Source organism: Protopterus annectens, chromosome 1.part0, assembly GCF_019279795.1.
Source record: "Protopterus annectens isolate FY-2018-M chromosome 1.part0, PAN1.0, whole genome shotgun sequence".
Taxonomy (NCBI): Eukaryota; Metazoa; Chordata; order Ceratodontiformes; family Protopteridae; genus Protopterus; species Protopterus annectens.
The window spans coordinates 1333995992-1334001996 of NC_056725.1; the positions used below are offsets into that span (position 1 = coordinate 1333995992).

The 6005-nt window shown below is 41.3% G+C and overlaps 1 protein-coding gene across 4 annotated transcripts in view; it reads left to right on the plus strand.

Moving 5' to 3' along the window:
* The window catches only part of XRCC6 (X-ray repair cross complementing 6), a 367025-nt gene that overhangs the window by 268481 nt on the left and 92539 nt on the right, over positions 1 to 6005 (plus strand). The gene's annotated exons all lie outside the window — the stretch shown is intronic.

Here is a 6005-nt window from a genome sequence, read left to right on the forward strand (position 1 = left end):
CGCAGCAAGTAGCACAATAGACTGTGGTGTGAAAGGCTGTTGATTCTATTCCCACATCAGGTAGACAGACTGCTGACACTGCAGAGAAGCATAATGGGTGGGTGCTGCACTCCTTAGTGTGTCATCCTTCAGATAAGATGTTAAACCAAGGTCCCAGCTGCCTGAGATGGTGGTAGCTAATGTGCATGTAAAAGATCTCACAGTGCCTATCGAAAAGATTCTGAGACCGTTCCCCTCGTGTTATGGCCATATTCCCCTAGTAATAGAAATATCACCATAGGTCTCTTCTGAAAAGAGACTACTAGCCTAGTGGGTCTAACCCGGCCAACAAAGGATGAATAAAAATAAAAACTAAATATTTCCTTGTGACACTGGATAGGTAGTATTTTGTATGTATCCGTCTCTTCCTTATTTCATTTTTGAACTGTTGATCCTAATGTAATAGAATTTTGCTGCATAATTTCCTTTTTTTTTTTCTTTTTGTCTATCTACTGTTGTGATGGTAAGCAGGCACTGTCAGCAGCAGCAAGTAATGCAGCATCACTCTGTGCTTTATTCTTTACTGCTCTTCCCACCATTGAGTGTGAATCATTACTTTGTGCCACAGATCTATGGAGGCCTGTATCTGCCAAGCAGTGGGACCACTTAACACTTGTGTATTCTGCACTATCATTTGTGTGTTCTCACATTTGGGACTATCCTTAGTGGGTCTGAAGTTTGGTTCATCTGGTCTTTTATTCCAGTTTCATCCACTCATCCTCCACTCAGGGAGGGATGTGCTCTACGATAAACACTGCTACATCACACACTGTACTAGAAGCACAAGCCTGGTTCCTCTCATGTTTTTTATGCCGGTCGTACAGTGTTCCCAGCTTTAGTTAACAGTTCTTGGAAACCTTCTAGGATTTTTGTGTGATCACAAAATAACAAAACAAGACCCTCCACCACCACTAGCATTTATTCTACAGATTGGGAATCTGCAGGATGTAAAACACTATAGTTAAGTGCCAGTCATTCAGTCTAGCTACTTGCTGACATTGGAGAGAGAAACTCATGGCCTACTCTGATTTCAACATTTCAAAGGTCACTGTGCATGAGTCAGTGGGAGGAAACCAAGCACAGCACAATCAGAAGGCCAAAGAATTAAATAGTACACTTGGACTTTGCGAAGAAGAAAGATCGGTCAATTTCAGTAACAATTTTTGACTTGTCATGTAGTAAGTCTGTTATCTAATAAAGGCTGCATCTCCCATACATCTTTCTTTCTGGCAGATGATGAATTAACTTGAGGAAGTACAAACCGGCTCACATGGAGTTTGGCATGGGCTGTTTGTGCTCTTCTTTACCCCATTTGATGAGCTGAAGCACATTTGTCTAAAACTGTCCTGATCCCTTAAGTCACCCAGATGCAGGTTGACTACTATACTTGGGGCAAAGGACTTTTTGCTCCTCTTCCCCTCCCCCTCCCCTTCCATATCTGCACAGTGGCTAGTTGATCATACTTTTGTGACCAAGGACTCTTTGCCTCATGTCTAGCTAGACTTAGCAGGGTCCAGTGGCATGGGTACAAGAGGTCCACAGCATCTTACAACAACAAAGCTCATGTTTCAAGCTTTCAACTTCAGGCCAGTGTCTGAAGTTTGGTGGAACATGTTGACATGGATTTGGGATTGTACCTTTGGGGAAAGTGACCTTATGCCAGCCCAGCTCCATTTTGTGCCTGTTATGTCCCTTATCCACCATTTAGTAAGGACACCCCTGAGTGCAGCTGCGAATCACTTAATGCCAGTGTGATGCTCTACCCCATGCCTTATCAGCTTTACCCAGGGTTTTCTTTGTTGGAGATTGTAAATGCAGGGGACTCCTTCTCCTAAAGAACAATCAAGAGGATCTAGAGTAAGTTGTCTTTCTAAACAGATAGGGATTTTGAGTAGGAAGTTCCCCATTGACTGGCCTATTGCCTGTATTACTTCTCCCCAGAAAAACTTAATGAATGTGTGGGAAAGAAGAAAGAGGAGGCGCTTTTGCCTAAGCACCCCATGGAAACACTTGTCGAGCATGCCGTATATGCAGTCAAGAATACATGGACCCTGTTTATAACAGCTCCCAAGATGACAGACATCTCTCTCTAAACCTATTGCTTAGTAGTGCAGGATCCTAACTGGATATGTTCACCCTCATGCTCTTGATCCAGCACAAGATGTAAAGATTACAGAAGTTTGCTAACTTGCTGCCCAATAAAGAAACTCAAGCCTTGCATAGGGTAGGCCAGACCAGTTTTAATTTTCTTATCCTGAAAGTCATTAACATTTCATGTTAGAAATGTAATGGATGTCTGGTTAGTAAATCACATTGCAAATAAGATGTGAAAAACAAAGGCCTTTACATCTGAACTTCCAAAAAGGAGAGAGAAGATGGTTGAAACCATGTACTAAAAATACTAACCTAATTTATCTATAAAAGACACATCTTGTCCCAACCTGTCTTAAAGAAAAAAAAAGCGCAACAAAATGAACACACAACATCAAAGGGAAACTCCAGCTTCCAGCATTAACTTTATCCTACAGTTATTTTCTTTTCTTCCTGCAATATCTCCTAGATATTTGTTAGTGCTCAGAAATCCTTCAATACTTTTTTTCTTATTTTATGTTTATTTCCACTGTTTTCCGTGCAGCATGTCATGCAAGTCCCTCCCGGTTTTCCTTTTTAATATCTTACATTGTTTGAATTTGTCACGGTCTGTGTGACCTAGACTGCACAGTAGAAGTTATGTAGATGTTTGTTGTAGTGTTTGCTATTGCAGTCCTCAGTTTTGGGGTACCATCTGTGCAGGTAGCTTGACTGGCCTGGCTCAACTTCCAGAACTTTACATTCCTCCTGGACTTTGGCTGAGCACCCCCCCACCAAACAAGATGCAGGGATGTCAGTATTATAGGAGTTATGTCAGCTAGCACCATATTTCTAGCTGAGCAGTTGCACACTAACATATTTTTCACAGCAGTCAGCGGATGTCAGTTGGCCTGCTTCTAAGAGCATAAGTATTCCAAGGGGGATTTTTTTTTCTTATCTTTTTTATTACTATTGACTTAGCTGAATATCTGATTCTGAAACCATTTGTGATGGAGTTGTGTGTTCAGAGTGAATAATTGCATTGCATGCAGTAGTAAACAGATTCGCTGCTAAGAGTTTCACAAGTGTTTAGTTGACCTCAGTCTAGACAGTCTGTTGAAGGCATCAGTCTTTCTAGAAGTTCACAGCCAAGAAAAGGGCACAGGCCTAGTTCCATGCTGCCATGGTGTCAGCCAAACTTTCTGGGGAGCTTTCTGGCAAATGAAAAACAGCTGTATAAGAGAGACAGCAAGAAGCGTTGGACAGCTAAGAAGTCAGGTTGGATAACTCTTGACTTCCCTGGTTCTGGTGACCCTGGGTGTGGTAATGCTTTTGTAGCCACCTACCTTGCATTCTTTTTTTTTTTTTTTTTTTTCTCCAAGCCAGCAGTGTGACTGCTGTTCAGGCTACCACTCCATCTGTATATCAAATGTCCTCCTGGACTACCATCTTTAACTTGCCAGTTGAGATTAAAGGCCCTTCAATCTCACAGGCTCATATACTGATTACTGAAGGGAGAAGGTGAGATCCCTAGTTTTCTTTTCCATGATGAGATTCCAGGAGTCTGCTTTGAGGTCTCAATTCTTAACCTGAAGTCTGAGGCCTCCAAAGTGGCTATTCTGAAGCTACAAAGCACCAGAGATGAAACTGGTAACTGCCACTTTGCCTTGACCTATACCCCCCCCCCCCACACACACACACACACATACTTCCTGGACTTTCACTGATAATTTATTTGAATTCCCCAAGGTAGTTTTGGCCTTCTTGAAACAGAAAAGGCCAGGCATAAAATTACATAAATCCCATAGTTTTTAGTGTCAGCTGATTGCCTACATTTTTACATGCTGAGATAATCTTTCTGAGGTCAGAAAAGTCTTACTTTTCCGTAGAAATGTTGCTGGAGAAATGTTTATAAGAAGAGTAAGGGTGAGTTGCGTATTGTGTTACATAAACAGGCTAGTAAGTACTTATCATCTTTGCCTTAATTTGTTGTACTACAAAGTTGAAAAGTATCAAGCATGCAGGTAGTTGTCATTTAGTGCTTTCTAATGATGGAGCAAAGCTGACAGCTTTCACAGTCTGCAAATGTGTAAGGAAGGGCGGAGGAGTGTAGCTTTGAACTCTTAATCACACCCGCTTTTTCAGGTTTTATATTGACACTATAAATGGACTGAAAAAAGGCTTTTACAAACTTTAAGTAAGTAAAAATCAGAGCATTCAACTGATAGAAGCACCAACTCAGTCTGAAAAGCCAGTGGCTCACTGTGCTGCCTTTGTAACTAAAGGGAGAAAATCCAAAAGCTCATTTATAATGACTTGGCCATGTCTTATTATAGGCACGCAAATCCCATTCTGACAGACTGAGGAACAAAATTCACATCAGCATGACAATAGCATTTTGAGGTGTAAGAACATAAACCCTTACACTGATTCTGCTGCACTAACTATAGCATAGAATATCAAGCTGTGATGAAAAATGTTTGTAGTTTAAAGACTTGTAATGGAATACTTATACAAAAGCAGCATGTCTGTATCCTTGGAAGAATGTTGTTGAAAAATGAGAATATCCTTTGCTTTGCGATCAAAGTAAAAGGGCTGAAACAGTCCATAGATGACCTCAAAAAGAATGATCTGAAACTTAGACCTTTATTTTACAGTAGATGGAAAAAGAGGTTGAATGGTGGAGCTTGACCGAAGGTAGGGAACACATATGACAAGTTGGAAACAAGTACTTCTAAAATTATGGGATAGCCTAGAGAATTTAAACAAAAAAGAGCTGGCGAAAAAGGTTTGGTAAAGGAAAAATAGTTCCTCTGACGTCTCATTCTAAAGATGAGACACCTTTGCATCTTTCTACATGGTGGTAAATGCAACTTGCCATCACAGGTGTTAAAGAACTCAGAGTCGCTTTCTCCAATACATGTACCTGAACTCCTAATGGCAATTGTTGAGGTTTCTTTTACTACTACCACCTCTGCTTCAACTACTACCTCTATTTCTAGTATTACTAATAGTACTACTACTGCTACTACCTCTACTAGTATTGATAATAGTACTACTACTACTGTTCTCCAGCTTGGCTTAGTTGTTGAAATTACTACTTCCCAAGCTTAAGGACATGTGCTTGATCTGCTGAAGCATATCATAAAAACGTAACCACAAGGGCTTGCTACCTGCTGTTTTTTCCATAGAGAGTTCAACTTACATTATCTGATGACACTGAGGGAGTGGATCAAGAGAGATGCTGCCCTGGGCAGATATTCTGAGGGCTTAGTCTGAGGCTAAAGCACTGGACCCTCACCCATACTAGTGGGTCCAGTGCACCACTGCTACTAGCTTGCCTGCATGGAATTCACTAGCAAAGGATTGGTGTTTGAATTCAGGCTGTGGAAGGATACTCCTCTTCCCCCCTCCTGAGTCAAAGAAGGCTTAGTATCCAGAGATGAGAAAACTTACAGTCCATCCCATGCCTGAGGGCCTGTAAGCACACCTATGGCTTTGGATGTTTGCTTGCTGTTTTGCATTTTAGTGGCATCTGCCCCTGTGTGTATGGATGAATAGACACATTAACACTAGTATGTTGCTCCCCTTAGGTCTCATCTTGATTGGAGTAAGCACTCCTAAGAGTGAGGGCCTGTCTTCTAAAACCCAGTTCATGTCTGCCCTTTACTTGACACCTCTTGAATTAGCTCCCTTTCAATAGTGTGAAACCCCTTAGTGGGAGTTATGGGATTCAATGAGTAAAGCAGAGAATTTTGAAACTCAGCTGTTCCACCTTTCAAACACTTTTGCATGGTGACCCCCCCCTTCCTTCACACTACTGCTATTAACTCTAAGATTGCTGTAACTCAGAGTAAGGGAAAAACTGAGAGATATGAGAAACTTAGACTTAATAT